Genomic DNA, 18,692 nt, shown 5'->3' with positions numbered 1-18,692 from the left:
AAAAGAAGTAGCCAATTGTGTGATACCTCTAGGCTCTTTCGTATTCCACAAATGTGTGATTGAAGGTGAGATTAGGGCATGTTTGCTTAGTGTCACTTTTTCTCCCACACAAGAATGTAGATAGATTGAACTAGGAATGTATGTAAAAGTAGGAAAGATACGCTTGTAGACAGAGATCGAGACACGGGATGAAGCTACGGACCTGAAATTAGTAGTAAAATGTCGAGATGATGTTGTCTTGCAAGTTTGAGTGAAAGTTGATGGGACAATGGCACCCGGAGTGCACACAGTCCTCCGAAAAATCCACGAAACGAAGGGGGATCTATTCGTCTCTGCACAAGGATTCCAGATCTTCAATTACAGCTGCATACCTGCAACCTACACACAGAAAAGAGAGGATGATTGGGGGGTTAGGGATTAGGGGTTTGCCTTCAGGTCAAACCCCAGTTTTGGAATTAACCAAGAAATGAGAATGTTGTAAATGTAAATGTTTGTAATGTAATCAAGTATTGATACCTTGTTGTAAGAATATTTGTATTCTTACATGCAAAGGTATAATGATGTTGTATGTTGTATGTTGTAAGTGATCTCCTCTTCAATGGTTGAATCCTTGTCTTGAATTCAACACGTAGCCTTGAATGGAGACTTAAAATGCTCAATTGCTTGAAGGAATGCTTGAATGCTTGAATGTTTGCCTATCACTTCCGCCTCTTGTACACCTATATTTTTCCTCCTCAAAATGGGAGAGGAAATGTAGTTTATATACTTGTCAATTAGGGTTAGAAGACTGATTTTTTCGACCTTAGGCTGACCTAGAAGCATTATTTTCCAAATTGCAAACTTGAAGACTCGATGCCCAAGAAGAGACTGGGCCCAAAATAGGGCCAGGGACCAGCGCACTGGGCACCATGGTCCCACCTCCCGGGACAGCAGGGTGCAAGGAGGATCAGGCCAAGGTGCAGAAAAGATGCAGTTTTTGATGTCGTAAACAGGTTTTGGGGTCTCCATTCAGGTTCAACATTGCACCGCCATCGTGAAGACCCAAATGCAGTCGAAATTGCAATTGTCGCAATTTTACGATGCTACACTAAATAAAAATGTTGCTAAGTTAAAAGAGGATCCTCCAGTAATTTACTTTGGCACATCTATCATGAAAAATCTCACACAAGTTGATCTATTCTATTTGACATTATTAATTAACAATAAAATGGTCAAGAATTGTATGATAGATTCAGGGGTAGCGGTGAACATCATGCCTGAAGATGTCATGAGGGAGCTTGGGATGCATGTCGACACACCTTATGGTAAGTGTTATTCCATGGAAAATAGGTTTGTACCCGTGGTAGGTATTATGAAGGATGCAGAGTTCAGGTTTCTAGCTTGCCTGGATACTACATATAAAACACACGTTATTGTGGTACAAGTTCCAGCAAATTATGGAATGTTGATGTCCAAGCAATGGTCAAATTTAGTGGGTGGTCATGTTCAACTTGATCTATCTTATGCTACTATTCTAGTCAAAGGGACAACAATGAGGATAAATAGTGAGCCAAGATCCCCATATCTCATAGAAGAAGTTGAACCCGATGAAGCAACCTACTTTTGCCATTCAGATATGGACAATTTCCAGGTAAGTATTTCTAAACCTTTAGAGATCAGTAAAGTTACACAAACAGTTAAACAAAATGAAAACTTAATTTGTAAATTATACTTTGATGGTGCCTACAGTAAAGAAGGGAATGGAGCAGGAGTTGTACTTATTGCACCTAATGAAAAAAAAATTAAATACTCTTTCTTGTTGTCTTTTGAGTATACTAATAATATTGTCGAATATGAGGCCCTCTTGTTAGGTCTTAAATTAACAAATAAGCATGGTATGAAGTTACTAATGGTTTATGATGATTCAGAATTAGCAATTTCACAAGTTAGGGGCAAATTTGCTGCAAAAAATGAAAAATTAAGAAGTTATAGGAATGAAGTCTGGGATCACATTGAATTATTTGATGCCTTCTCCATTAATTGGACTAAGAGATACAACAATATTTGGCAGACTTCATGGAAAACTTGGCTATCAAGCACAACGACATCCCTTTGGATGACATTAACCAAGTGGAGATTAAAACTAGACTGTTAGTGCCTGATAATGTAAAAAGCTAGCAAGTTTTTGATGATGACAGGGATTTATTAAAAAAATTATTTTGTGAAGATCAATATGAGCACTAGCGGATTGATTGGAACGGACTTGTGGGGGACAAAGATGACAAAGCAACTGTACTTGGGCAAGAAGTATTGTAGTTGAAAAACTAATAAAATCCCAAAAGGATTAATAGAGCTTGAAAGAATATTTGATGATAAAGATGTAAATAATTTTAGGCCTAATTCAGGAGGATGTGAGGAGGTCGAAAAGATAAACTTGGGAATTGAAAGCAACCCAAGAGAAGTATATCTTGGAAAGAAGCTCACACCTAAAATCATAACTGAATTGATTAATTTGTTGAGGAAGTATAGGCATGTTTTTGCTTGGTCATATGATGACCCTAAAGCTTACAGGGAAGATTTGTTCTAGCATGAGGTACCTTTGAAGCCTAATGCAAAACCTTTCAGACAAAAGAAAAGACCTATAAATTCTACCTTGGCTCCAAAGATGAAGAGGAGTTAATGAAAATGAGAAATGCGGGGATTATTGAGCCTATAAGGCACTCAACATGGGTATCAAATTTAGTAACAGTAAGAAAGAAAAATGGCGATATTAGGTTATGTGTAGATTTCAAAAATCTAAATGTTTCATCTTTGAAAGATAATCATGCATTGCCTAATATGGAAGCTTTGTTGCAGAAGGTCATAGGGAATGAGTTGTTATCTATGATGGATGGCTTCTCGGGTTATAATCAAGTCAAAGTTAGGAAAGCGGAGAAGTTCAAAACTGCTTTCACTACACCTTGGGGTACTTATGTTTATGCTAGCATGCCTTTTGGACTAACAAATGAAAGTGCTACATTCCAGAGAGCTATGGACGTGGCTTTTGAGGGCATGATTGATTGCATCTTGGCAGTATATCAGGATGATATGACTACTTATTCTAAAAAGGCAGAAAATCATTGTAATGATCTGGAAAAGATTTTTATCAAACCACTAGAGTATGGCATATCTTTGAATCTTAAAAAATGTCATTTTGGGGTTGCCGAAGGAAAATTGTTAGGTCATATTGTCTCCAAAGATGGAGTTAGAATTGATCCAGAAAGGATTGCTGCTATTGATAAAATTCAAATTCCAAAAACTGTTAAAGCTATCCAATCTTACTTTGGTCAAATTAACTTTGTGAGAAGGTTTGTTTCAATTTTTTCTGAAATCATAAAACCTATTGCTAAAATGTTGAAAAAGGGTGCTGAAATAAAATGGACTGATGAAGTTCTTGAAGCCTTTGTAAATATTAAAAGAGCCATCAAGGAAGCCTCTATATTAAAATCTCCTGATTTCTCTAAGCCATTTCAAGTATTTTTAATAGCCTCATTCCATACTATTGTTGTTGTCATGTTACAAAATAATGATGAGGGTCATGAACAACCAGTGCCATTTTTTAGTAAAACATTACAAGCTTCAGAATTGAATTATGATTTGAATGAAAAACAGGCTTATGCTCTTGTGAAAGCTATGAAATCCTTTAGACCTTACTTAGTTGGTGCCACCGTTATTGCCTATGTACCAAATGTTGTTGTTAAAGACATTTTCAGACAAATAGAGACTACTGGGAGAAGATGCAGATGGATAAACCAGATCCAAGAGTTCAAGATTGATTTACAAATCACAAAACTGGTAAGAGGTCAAGGTTTAGCAAAGTTGATGGTAGAATCCAATCTTAAAGCATCACAAGTAAACCAATTAGAGCTGAAAGATGTATAAATTAGCAATGAAAGGTGTCCCTGATATGCAAATATTGTGTATTACTTGAAATACATGAAATGTCTGGATAGTTTAAATGATATTTAGAGAATAAATTTAAAGCTTTAAACATCTAGGTATGTATTACTTAATGGGGATCTATACTAGAAAAATAGAGATGGTATTCTTCTATTATGTCTAGATGAGTGTCCAGCATATGTTGTTTTAAAAGATTTACATGAAGGTGTATGTGGAGGTCACTTCTCAGCTAAAACCACTGCTCACAAAATTCTTAATGCTAGTTATTACTGACCTCAAGTTTTCAAGGATTGTCATACTTATGTCAAAAAATGTGAGGCTTGTCAAAAGTTTTCAGGGGAACTCATCTATAATGGAGCCATTCCTCTCAGGCCCATGCATATAGAAGAACCATTCCAGATCTGGGGTATTGACTTCATAGGAGAGATAGAAAACAAATCTAGTGGTGGGAATAAATGGATTTTGGTTGCTACTGACTATTTTAATAAATGGGTTAAGGCTATTCCTACAAGATAGGATACAAGCAAAGTGGTGACAAAGTTTCTCTTAGAAAATATTCTAACTAGATTTGGAGTACCTTGAAAGATTATAGTAGACAATGGGATGTGTTTCAGATCCAAGGAGTTCTCTGATTTCTGTGAAAATTATGGTATCACTATGTCTTACTCATCACCTTACCATCCCCAAGGAAATGGACAAGCAAAATCAAGCAACAAGAACTTGCTGAAAATTATCAGAAGGATTTTGGGTGATAATAAAAAGGCTTGGGACTCAAAATTGGTCTTAGCAGTATGGACTGGTAGAGTGAGAATCAAGAAGTCCATAGGATTTTCTCCATATGAGCTTGTATATGGCAAATAAGCAAGATTTCCCCTAAATAATTTGCTTCCAGTTTATAAATTTGTTACATAAGAATCTTTGGAAGAAGTAAACTTCATGGGGGATAGATTGATGGCTTTAGCTAAGCTGGATGAATGTAGAAGAGAAGCTCATGAAACAACCTTACAGAGACAACAAATGGTAAAAGCTTTACATGAGAGAAAAGCATGTGACAGATCATTTAAAGGTGGGGAATGGGTGTTAAAATGGAATGCCAAAGATCGGGATAAAGGGAAGCATGGCAAGTTCGATGCACTCTGGCTGGGACCTTTTATCATTTTAGAAAATGGTGGATAAAAGTCCTATTACTTGCAGGATACTGATGGTCAAATGTAGGAGTTCCTGGTTCATGCTCAGTATCTTAAGCATTTTTTCACTTGATGAGCAGGGAGTATTTTTGTATCATCATAGTTTAAATTTATTTTTGTTTTCTCTTTTCAATTTTCATGTTGGCCTGCTTTCTAGAGATAACTAGGATCTTGCTATGTCCTTAAAGAGAACATACATCCCCAGAAAGGGCCACTGTTAGCACATATTTTTACAAAATATTTTATGCTACATAGAGGCCTTTTTCTTTTATCATATGAGCATTTATTACTGGTTCGCATGTGCAGGAACCTTATTAGCACAAGTAAAGTTTTCTAAGGATCAACTATTTTAGGAATGTCAAGGTATCACTTGGGCACACTAAGGGCATGCACTAAGTATAGACTACACAAGGAATTCATTATGAAGAATTTGTCAACAGAGGAGTCATTATGGTGTGATCAAGGATTGTCTTCTAGTATTTTTCAAACCTTGTGGGAAAAGTAGGGATCCTCAATTTATAGCACGGATGGCTCATTTGTGCTAAATTGCAAAATTTCACTTATCGACATAAGTAGTTCCTATGAAACCACATTGGCAAGCCAAAGGAGGATTATCGGCATCACTTATACCGATGAGAAAGAGTGCAGACTCATTGGAGGGCTTAAAAAATACTCAACACGGTGCGCACTCTTGGAAAGGTCATTCCATCGAGATAGCTTGTTTCGACGATGTAGTAGGCGGTTGTTTTCTATTGGCTTGTATCAGCTTATTGGCAAAGTGTAGAAATTTCTATACCGATAACCTATGAAACCATCGGTATGACTTATAACGATATGGAAAAGCTTATCATATAGTATCGAGAGATCGGAAGTAATGAGAAAGTTTTATCCCGATACCCGATGACTAGAGGAAACCAAAGGCGAGCCCATCAAAAAAAAGAATCATATTGGAGTAGTGCAAAAATAGCTAGACCAATCCCTAATGACATGGAGAAGCGGAAGGCGGAGCTATCGGTATTACCTATACCAATAAAACAAACTCAGAAGCATAAAACACAAAAGGGCATCGGGAACTCATTGGGACTTTGGGAGGAATAGAAAAAGGCTATTCCAACCCTTGATGAAGAAAGAAGCACTTGTGGGGGCATCGGCATGACTTATACCAATAAAGAAAGCATCTAATGAGGACTCATCGGGACATCGGAAGAAGAACTTCTATGTTATGTTGAAACCTGATAGGACCGTTTAGGAAAATGGTAAGTGTGAGGAGTTCCTCAGGATAAGTTATGTTGATAACGTGGTGGTCTTAGTCAAAATGCGGATTGGAATATTTAAATCATCAGGGCATCAGAGGGACATGCAATAAACTATACCGACACCCGATGAGTTAAATAAAAGGAAACCAAAGGCGAATGCATTAGGAAGAGTTATGTCGATGGAGCATTAAAACAAAAGGCAAAGTCAAGACTGAAGTGATGCCCATCGAGATGAAATGAACCATCGAGATAAAGAAAATATTCATATCCTAAGACCCGATAAGTGGGTCGGGATAGTTTGTGTTGATCAAAAAGCAAAAAGTGGTAAATTCATAACAACCGGCACCAAAAATTTGAATCATCAGGAGGAGTCTCATCGATTAGCTGTTGGATGTCTTGATGAAGAAGAACTGACAAAATAATTTCCATTAAATGCATCAATTGAGTAGATCCATCACCGCACGAAGAAAATCCATCAATATTTTCAATAATCAATTGCAAGATTGGACTCCTTGGGACATATAACCAGTATTGCAGAGCAGCATTTCTCACAAAGTTATTGCAGAAAGATATCAAGTGCTTATTGAGAAAATTTCTGAGTTACTGTGCTAGAAGGTAGAGACTAGAAAACATCGAGGGAGAACTAGCCCAAAGTGATTCAAGGGAAAATGAAGTAGTCTCCAAGCTCCGTGCACCTGAGAAGGAGGACTCAAAAGCTGAGAATAGACTTATTGTTGCTCTGAATGCATAAACAAATGAAGAAATGGTAGATCATGTTTCTTTTGTATCTGATGATCAATTCATTAAGTCTAAGCAATGTTGGCATTATGTGAATCGGTATGAGGACATAATGATATTGTATGTTGTCATTGATGTCAATATGTGATATGATGTGAACCGGCATATGTGATATGTGAGAAGAGAGAACCGACATATGTGTGAACTAGCATATATGCCAAAGTGAAGAGGTATATTTGTTCAAGGTGAACCGGCATGTCAAGGTGAACCGGCATGTAGTTATGGGAACCGGCACATGGAAGCATTGTATGACTACCGGTTGGTAAGTAGTTTCCACTTCAAGATTTCTGGTTGAAGTACCTCAAGCCTATGTGACTCAATCGGTGATCTTTGTGTGATGAGTTAGTAGTATAACGAAGAACAGATCATGTTGCCACATAAGCCCTATGCGCATGAAGGATCTTGCATGAAGAAGACTATCCCTATCCACCTTGGGAATGTGCGAAGTTTATCAAATGGTGATAATGCGTGATGGGTTATCAGCCGCCATGAAATCGGTGGATAATGGATGATGGAGAATGTCTTGAGATCGATTCAAGATTGTTGCATTTAATGTAGTATGATTCAACGGTCAGGATTGAACCGTTTGAATTTCTTAACCTAACAAGTTTAGGGTTTAGGGTTTTTGCTACTGCCCTGTCTATTTCCTATAAGGTCGATGTTGTGTTTCTTTCTAAAGTTGTTGGCAAAAGTTGTATGTGTGTATCCAAGGGAAGTGATACGTGATTCTTGCCAGACCAAAGGAGAGAAGAGATACCTGCAAAGTGAATGTGCAGAAGGTGAAGAGGAGCCAAAATGGATCTGCATTAGCATTGAGTGTTGTTACCATATCATTGTAATTCCTATTGATCTTTAACCACTTCAATAGTTGTGAAATCCCTTAACAGGGTAGCCTTAACCGACTTGATATAAATCCTTTAACAGGGTAACTCAAAGTTATTGAGTTCTAGGAAGCTATAGAGCTCTGGAGATCCTTTAGCTATTGAGTTCTTGAAATCCTCTAACAAGGTAACCCTAACCGGGTTTAACCCTTAACTGGGTATTATAACCATCCCTTAACCGGGTGATCCCTAACAGGATCGGTTCCTAGCAGAACCTATTGTAATGTCTTTAACCGGACAAGGCTCCTAACAGAGCAGACTTCTAAAGAGTTCAAAAAGAATCTTGTGGGTATTCATCCCTGATAAGTCGGTGTATTGACATGTTTTTTATCAGGACTCTTAAGTTTTTGGTATCTTTTGGGTTGCATTGTGATAGTAAAATATTGTGAATTGAATATATGTAATCCATGTTTTAAAACTAAACTTAAGAAATCATGTTTGAACCTTGTCTGTTAATTCCTATAGCCATGCTAGTTTATTTCTATAGCCAAATGGTTTTTCCTTGTGATATGCGGATTATTTAGGATGATTTCATATATGAGTTAATGAATGTATTAGTTAAGTAAGATGCATATGCATGTCCTTGTATATTGTTTCTATTTTAGTGCAAATAATAATTGATGCTGCGATGGAGAATTTTCCTTTGCGCCTAAGGACTAGAGAATCACATTCAGATAGTTTGAGGTCAAATTGAATGAGATTCAAGCGAGCACAATCTATGGCATAATCGAAGCAGTTGTACTTCATGGGAGTTTAACTCTGGTGCATGTTTAATTTGCAAAATATCTCTTTGGTGTGCAAAGATTGTGGTTTGGTTTCAGATCCACAGCTCCTGCAGCCAAGCTCTCTATTATCTCCTTCATCTGACAACTATCCACCTCTTCTTCTGGGCATAACTAGAGTTGTCCATTTTAGTTTGTCTTTTCTTTATAATAATCTCTTCCTTCTTTTCTAAGCTAGACAGAATGGAAAGGGATTGAGCAGAGTTTTGTCACGCATTTTGAATTTTTCTCTTTTAGAATATGTAATCATGTTTCAAGAAAAATGAATAAAGATATGTTATTCTGGTCTACTAATAGTTATTTGCTGAGAGTTTGATATCACTCATCCAAGGGGGCCCACTTGGTGAGTGATCATGTGTTTATGATTATTAAAGTTAGTTTTTACTTAGTTGTAGTAGAACTTCATGATTGGACTGTTCCTGCAGCCACTGGAAATAGATCCTTTGACTGTTCTTGTAGCCAAGGCAGAACGATGTGATTCCTGTTATTTTTATTAGATCTTTTCAGCAGAGTTTTGTAAAGCTTTCATTTGGCCTTTTATGATTTCCATTCCTACCTTTCCTACAGAAATTAAGAATAATCATTTAAGGATCTTAGTACATATATATTGCAAACCCATTTCAAGTTTTACATTCCTGGATTGACAACTAAATGAACACCAACCATAAGAATAGTAAACTCCACCATATGAATGTCCAAACTTCAGATTGAGATTTCAATTAGAGGTATTATTATTGTCATTATAGTTGGGGTAGACAATCCCCACCATGGTTTTTCCTAGTTGGGTTTCCACGTGAAAAATATGTGTGTCATGTGTGATGCTTTGTTATTACCTGTTAAGCATATGATGGTTTTGTGTTTTATGCCTGTCTATAAAACATATTGAACTAACTATTGTGAAGATCTGATGATAGTTTACCTGTTCATGCATGAGGGTGTAATGGTACTATATTATTGAGCTAAGAGGAGGGCTAAGTGAGTAACCGGTTTATGATTGTTTTAGTTGTTCTGGGTCTTACCGGTTGCACTCTATTTCAACCAGTGTCACTACTTGCGAGTCATTTGGAGTATTTGTTGTCAAACTAGTTTTGGAATGTATTTTGTCTATACAGATTCACCCCCCCCCCCCTCTCAGTACCAGTTTGGTACTATTCATTCATCATTGAGTTATCAAAGAATTCAAATCATTCCTGTACCACTTCAAGGGTAAGAAATTAAAGGAAGCGGTGCCAAACATTGCCCCTAAGAATGAAGCAGAAATGATGGAGAGTGTTCAACCCAACAATAGGAATAATAATTCTAGTTAAAGTCTCAACCCAAAATTTGGACATTCATTTAGTAAAGTCACTATATTCATAGCTAGTGTTCATTTGATTGTCAACCAAGGGACGTAATACTTGAAATAGGTCTGTACTATATATGCACTAAGTTCCTGTGACAGCTATTTTGTATTACTGCAGCAACTAACATTATGCAGAAAACATAAGCAAGAATTTAAAATATAGAAAGGCTATAGGAAAACTTCTGCATAAATTTGTAAAAGCAATACTGCATAAATTCAATGTTGATAAACAGAAATTACTTTGTTCAGGTTTGGCTGCAGGAACAGTTTGTGGATCTGTTTCTAGTGGCTTCAGGAACAAACAATGCAAGAATGTCTACTGCAGCTAAGAAAAGAAAACTAATCTTAACAAATGCATAGGAACACTTACCAAGTGGGCCCCCTTGGATGAGTGATACCAGGCTTCCCAAAAACAATGCTAAAAGCTCAGAATAACATATTTTTATTCATCATTCTTTGGAAGTCATTACATGATTCAATATGAAAAGAAAACTTAAAAATACTTAGGAAAAATCCTCTACTTTGTTTCTCTTCTCCTTCTATCTAACCTCCAAGAAGATAAAGAGATTATTATTAAAAATAAATCATCTACAACAGACAACACAAATCACGCTGAAAAGAAGAGGAAAATAATTGATCGAGAAAGGAGATAGCTGGAGTTATGCTGCAAGAAATGTGGATCTAAACTAAACCATAGTCATAACATATTGTGGTGGTATTTACAACTTCAATGTCCACCTAAGTTAGACATTGGTAGTATCCCTTGATTGCTCTGCTTATATCGTTCCTTATGCTTCTCAACTTTTCTGCAGTTTGATCTTTAGTCATCTTCTTGAGTATCCTTTCCTTCAACTAGCATGAAAGGTGAACATCCAGCACAACATATTCCCTGCACTACAAAAGACATAACATACAAGAACATACATAGGCATTTTATTTAATCAAGACATCTATTAATCACATATGATATTTCCCTAAACAATCCGCATGGCAACATGAATAAATCACATGGCTGTAGGAATAAATCAAATGGCTCCAGGAATAAATTGGCAAAGATAAAACATGATTTTAATAGGTTCAGGCTAACATATGGAATACATATAGTAAACTTCCAATACATCACTACAACTATGCAAACCAAAATATGACAAAAACTCAAGAGTTCAGAGGATAGAAATATGACAATGTCTCAACTCATCATGCCCCCAACTTTAAGAGCTTGTTGATCCTACAGCTAAAGGAAAATTTTTGATTCTTGCACTAATTCTTAGATCACCAATGGTTCCTTGACTTGTTCCTCCTGAAGCTAAATTCCAGTAAAATCCCTTCATCTTTTCCATCCTGGACCATCTGGCTGATTCTTCTATAACTACTTCATAGGGCCGATCCGTAGTCCTACATCCCAATAGTGGCCACATAAGAATAGGAGGTTGAAAGATCAATGGTAACTAGTTATTGGTCTTTTCTATGCCCAGTTGTATATATTTGGGGGCTCTTTGCATAGCTGCCTAAAAATTTTGCAATGAATGAGGTTCTCCCTGCTTCAATTTTTCTAGTAAGTTATTTCAGTGCTAAGTTAACCCATCTATTGCAGCTACACTGTCAGTCTAAACTAAATGCTCATATGCCTGGTATATTTCCTCCCTCATTGGAAGCACTAGTTTCCTAACATCATTTCTTACTAGTAATTTATGCCATTCATAATAAAGAACTCTAGGCTCTTTTGCTTCCTTCCTCAATGGTAATGGACAATCAAATTCAAAATCTTTGTATGCTCTGGCTTGTGCTCCCATGCTAATATCATTTTGAATCCATGACATTAAAGCTTTTATATGGATATCACCAATATATAACAAAAGATTCCACTCACTATCTGAGGGTACAACATAGTTATGTAAATAAAATTTACATAACAAATTTTTCACAGCTGCTGGAGAAGTCTGGTAAGCATCATAAAATTCCTCAGGGGTGTCTAAAGAGGGGCTAAGGTCCCTGACAATGCAGTTCAATTTGAAATTTAAATACCGCTCCCTTAAATGTAGAGCATAAACCCTTGGAGGTTCCCTACATTACATCAATTCGGGGCCCATACTAGTAATTGTTTCAACCTTAGCCTCTAATTCTTTAATTTTGTTATCCTTTTCAATTTCTCTTTGTTGTTTTTCAATAACCCCTTGCAATCTAGCCCTCTCTATCTCCTATTGTCTATAAAATGTTAACGCAATAGATAAACTACTTAGGTACGATGGAGGTCTAATAAGTGTTACCCTAGGCCATGGAATCTCTTCAACAAGTTCCTCAAGCTGTTGTGGAATCTCTCCAACAAGTTCCTCAAGCTATTGTGGAATCTCTCATATAGGTTCCTCAAGCTACTCTACCACATAAGAAAGATTTGATAGTCTATCTACATCACCTTCTTCCTGGATTTCAACATCTGCAAGGCTCCCTTCTTCTGAGGTTTCCACTTAAATAACTTTTGTTGGATCACTTGTTGGACGAGCCTTATGGGTCCTACTTTGTTTTCTTCTTGTATAAACATTTGGAGTGGCTGCAGGAATGGTTTCTACCTACTTCTCTATTGTAGGAGTTTTTCTTTTCGACCTACGCCTCTTGGTTGCAGGATAAATTTGAGTTGCATGCGGCTGAACCATAGGTTCTTCATTTGTTTCATTTATTTTCAATTCCTTCCCTTTTCTCTTAGCAATTGGTGAATCACTTTGAAGAGAAGTGAAGGGTTGTTCCACATTTGCCTCAACCATCTCTTCTTCCATAATAACCACAACTCCTTCAGCAATGAGCAAATCATTCTCTACAAAAACTATGAGAGAAGAGGGTTTTGCAATATTTTCTTCTTCAACTGGTGGATCATCTACAACAAGAGCATCTTCAACCCTAAACTGCAATATGTCCTCAAATATCCCCCATTCCATCTATGAAATATCTCTAAGAGAATGTTCTACAAGCAATTCAATCAAACCATGATGGCTGACAGAACGGCTTTCATTCTTCTGCATTTCTTTGGCACTTGTAGAAATGAGGTGGTATAGAAAATTAGGGACATTCACCCTCCGGCCATGTCGTAGATGACTAAGTAATTTAAAATGTGGTGAATGTAGATTTGAATACCTCCCTTCACAAGTATGTATTTCATGACATATAAAACTACCTAAGGCCACTCTGTTGGTAGGGAAACCCTCCTAGTTCCTTGCTTGTCCACCGCTAGAGGTCCATCTGTGGGAAGTGTAAACTCTACCTTGGTGCTCCTTGCATCTTTTGATTCTAGAAACAATTATCCTTCCTACGGAAACCCTGTAACTTCATCTATCCGCTACTCCGTAGCAATGACCCTTAAACCTTTAATCATAACTTCTCCTTCATTGAAGGAATGCATAAACTCTACAGCAGTTTCTTCATTAAATTCTTGATTTTCAAAAAGTAATCAATCTAGCCATGGTGTCTAAAATAATGCTCACAAAGAGCATCTACAGCAATGCATCACGGATTGTTGGTTCATGGTGGATTGGATCTCCACCCATTTCTTACTCTATTAGTATAGCACACGCTACAGCTAAGAAACGGAGAACCAAAATATCCTATAGAGTTGAAAATTGAAAATTCCATACATAACTCCAAATTCAGCAGGAGAATTTATTACTTCCTTGTGTGCTAGAATATCTTGTTAAAAACAATGATGGCAAGAAATTAATTCTAAGTACCGAAAATGATGAATAATTACTAGCTTTGGAAACTGAACCATAAAACAACCCCCCAACTTAACTTAGCATGTGTACGCGGATTTAGGAAGAAATAATCATAATGAAATCATAAATGTGTAATTAAAATAAAATACAATATGTACATACCTGCAGTCGTATGAAAATGATGGTGGAATGAAATGAAATGACAAATAAGAAAATGAGATGACATGGATGGAATTTTATTTATGGAGAAGAATATTCCCATAAGATATGGAAATATTATTGTGAAATGATGCGAGAAGAATTATGAAGTGGCAAGCATGTTCACTGTAGTGGCTACAGGAACATTACCTTTATTACTTTGTTCAATTGCAGTAGGAACCTACTCAGTTGCTGCAGGAACCTGTGTTTCATCCATTTGCACAAATTGCTATAGGAATTCCTCTTTAGTAGTTGGATTATGATAAAGACACAATCAGTGACCATTCACCAAAAGCTTAAACTGAAGAGGGTCAATTATGGTCAAATGAACAGCTCCATTATTGAAAACTTCTTCTATCTCATATGGACCTAACCATCTGGTTTGTAACTTTCCCATAGTATCTTTATATCTAGAGTCATACAATAGTTCCCAGTCATCGGCTTTGAAATTTTTCTCGTTGATATATTTATCATGCCACTTTGCTCTCTAATTTTGGATCAGTTATGTCTATTGGATAGCCATTTTCCTCCATTCGTCCAAAGCATTCAATTACTGAATATGTTCTTTTTGTGCTTCAGATAGTGTCATATTTAATTGCAAAGCTATCCTCAGAGCTTTATGCTCAAATTCAATAGGCATCATTACTACTTTTCTATAAACCATTTCAAAAGGTGTGAAACCAATTGGTATTTTCCAAGTTGTTTTGTATGCCCAAATTGCTTTTGAAAGCCTATGAGACCAGTCTTTTTTATGAATAGATATTATTTTGGTAAGAATAGCCTCAAGCTCCCTATTTGTAACCTCTACATATCCATTAGCTTGTGGATGATATGGAGTAGATTTTATGTGCCTTATATTGTATTCATTTACCAAAGCTGCAATCAACGTTGAAGTAAATTGTGGGCCTTGGTCTGATACAATTTCTCTTGGTACTCCATATCTTGTAAATATCTCCTCGTAAAGAAACTTAGCTACCTTATTATCTCTTGCATGTGTCATGGAACGAGCTTCCACCCTTTTTGTTATATAATTTGTACATACCAAAATGTAGGATTTTCCATTAGAAGGTGGATCAATTGGGCCAATAAAATCTAATCCCCATTTATCAAATGATGCAACTAATATTTGTGGATATAATGGCATCTCATCAGATTTAGTAGGTCTTCCCATACGCTGGCATCTGTCACATTTTCTTGTACACTATGTTGCATCCTTGTGTAGCGTGGGCCAATAGTATCCTGTATTTAGTATTTTGACTATTGTTCTTTTGGCAGCAAAATGTCCTCCACATGGCTCATCATGACATGCATGCAGGATATCATGACTTGGTCAGGCCCAGTATAAAGAAAACAATCAGCAATCCATGACTTGGTCAGGCCCAGTATAAAGAAAACAATCAGCAATCCATGAGAAGTTAAAACTTTTTTCTACTAACAACCTTATTTCCTTAGGAGAGAAATGAATTGGCATTTTAGTAGCAGCTAAATAGTTGGCAATATCAGCATACCAGGGAGTGTGAGCCTGTATAAGCAATAAATATTCACCTGGAAAAGCATCATCTATTACTGTAGAATCTTCTTGTAACTAAAGTCTTGAAAGATAGTCTACAACCACATTAGACTTCCCTGGTTTATCAATAACTGTGATATCAAATTCTTGCATCAACAATAACCAGTGAGCTAATCTACCAGTAATTGAAGGCTTATTCATGAGATATTTGATTGTAGTATGATTTGTATGCACATGTATGGAATATCCTGTGATATAGTGCCTGAATTTTTTGAGTTCATATATAATAGCTAACATTTCCTTTTTCAGTGACTGTGTAATTCAACTGAGGTCCCTATAAGTTCTTGCTAATATAATATATTGCACTTTCCAAGTTATCAATTTTTTGTCCTAATACTACCCCTATTGCATAATTAGATGCGTCTGTATGAATTTGAAACGGTAAAGACCAATTTGGACCTCTAAGAACTAGTGCTTGGGTCAAGGCATGCTTAAGCTTCAAGAAAGCTTCATTGCATGCAGAGGTCCATTTAAATTCAATAGCCTTGGTAAGCAGTGAATATAAGGGACTTGCAATTTTGTTGAAATCTTTGATAAACCTTCTATAGTATCTAGCATGACCAAGGAAACTTCTTACATCTTTTTTGCTTCACACGGGCATTGATATGTTGAATGACTTCAATCTTTGATGGGTCCACTTGTATTTCTTTTTTAGAGATATGATGACCAAGGACTATTCCTTCCTACATCATGATGAAGCATTTCTCACTATTTAATGTCAAACTATAGTCCTCACATTGCTGCAAAACTTGTTTCAGGTTCTCCAATGCTTGTTCAAATTCAGAACCATAAGTTTGTAAAGTCATCCATATAGATTTCCATGATGTCTTGAGAATATCAAAGAAGATATTGTCACTGCTCTTTGAAAAGTGGTTGGAGCATTACACAACCTAAAAGGAAGAACAAAATATCCATATGTGCCCCAAGGATAAGTAAATGTTGTCTTCTCTTGATCCTTTGGGGTTATTAGAATTTGATTGTAACCACTGAATCCATCAAGAAATGAAAAATATCTTTTACCACCCAAAGAATCCAATACTTGATCAATAAATGGTAATAGAAAATGATCTTTTCTTGTTGCTAAGTTCAAGGCTCTATAATCAACACATACCCTCCATTTTCCTCCTTTCTTAGGAACTATTACCAAAGGTGATACCCATTGGCTATCAGAGATAGGATAGATAAACCTGACCTTCAACAACTTCTGTAATTCTTCTTTAACTATTTCTTTTAATGCAGGATTGATTCTTCTTTGTGTCTGTCTGAGTGGGAAACATTCTTCTTTTATATAGATACAGTGGGTGCAAACTATTAGATCTATTCCATGCATATCCTTGTAATCCCATGCAAAAGAATTTGTATGACATTTCACCAAGTCCATGAGGGCCTCCTTTTGAGTATTTGAAAGATCTTTATTGATATTCAAACATTTATTCAAATCAACTTCTATCTTGGTAGTAAGATCAATCTTGGACATATTAAAAAAATGAGAAGTACAGACTTCCTATAGCAACAGAGTATGCAATACATCAGTGGCTACAGGAAAGTCTAAATCTGCAATATTCGATACCAACTACTACAATTCGTGTTCCCATATCAACTCATTTATCAGAATTTAATAAAGAATTGAGTCTTCATCATGCAATTTCATAAATGGCCCTTGATTAATCATCATAAGGTGATTAATAGAGTCAACTCCCTCAGATTCTTCTCCCAAAATAGGCCAAATGGCTTGTTCTTGATCAAACTGGGGTTGTGCAGGAGAATACAAAGCTAATGTTTTTGTAGAGTTCCCATCTGAAATAGTCATATCCCCTGATCTACATCCAATATATGCATCAGTCGTGGCAAGCCAAGGTCTTCCCAAAATCATCGGATATCCTCCCAATGTTGCCTTTGGAGATAGAATCATAAAGTCTACAGGGTATTCCCAGGAATCCAAAATAACCACCACATCTTCAATCATTCCATCAGGTCTCACTGTAGAGCTATCAGCAAGCTGTAGAACTATGGGTCTAGGCCTTAGACTATTAATTTCAAGTTGTTTCATTACTTCTCTTGTCATCACATTAATGGCTTCCCGTAAATCAATTAAAAAATTTCTTGTCTGGCTTCCATTAATGACTATACTTACAACAGGACTACCTGGATCAGAGTATTTTGGAATTACAACCTTGCCTAACATAATATCTGCCAATTGACCCATAGCATGCATTATTTGCAAATCCTTCTTCTTCTTGCCAAGCTTTTTTAAACATGCTTCTCTCAGTGCCTTACTATATATAGGAACATCTTTTATTGCTTGCAACAATGGAATTTTAACACAAACATGTTTCAGTTGATCTATAATATCAAAACCTTTCTCTTGTTCTGTGAGAACTTCCTTTTCTTGCAATCTCTGGGGAAATGGCGGTAATATCTACTTCTGACATATTGTATCTATTGGATTAGAGATTTCTTGTTCTTCGTGTACCTCAGTGATAACTAGAGGAGATGGATTAGGCAGAGTTGTCCCAGATCAGAGGTGAATATCACTTAGGGATAGAGAATAGGTTGGGTATTGATTAAGATCAGCTGAATAAGCTTGTTGTTGCTACTGAGATATTAGGATTTGGCATTGGTTGAGTGGGCAAGTACATTGGTTTAGGTGGGACTACAATGGTTGTAGGAGGAGGAATTATTGTAGGAGGTTGTGGCTATTGGATAGACTGTTGATAACCAGAAGATTGGGCAGTCCATGGTTGACCCCCCCTCCATTGAGGAGTAGGTTGTCAATTCCCTTGAAACTAACTTCCCTGGCCCTGAGGTGGATACCAATTCCCTTGTGGCTACTACCACTATGGCATTTGATTAGCAAAATGTTTCCCTTGGCCTTAAGAACCACACCAATTTTGATAATTACCAAAATTTTGAGCATATGATGATTGCCATTGATACATAAGAATTTCCACTATAACCAAAAAAAGAAAGTGGATTTGGAGGCATACCTTGTCTTTGGAAATTCGGCCTCCTTTGAGAAACATAGAAAACTTTCTCATCATCCCCTTGTATTGGCTTGA

This window comes from Cryptomeria japonica, chromosome 7 (assembly GCF_030272615.1).
Source record: "Cryptomeria japonica chromosome 7, Sugi_1.0, whole genome shotgun sequence".
Taxonomy (NCBI): Eukaryota; Viridiplantae; Streptophyta; class Pinopsida; order Cupressales; family Cupressaceae; genus Cryptomeria; species Cryptomeria japonica.
This window is presented reverse-complemented; position numbering follows the sequence as displayed.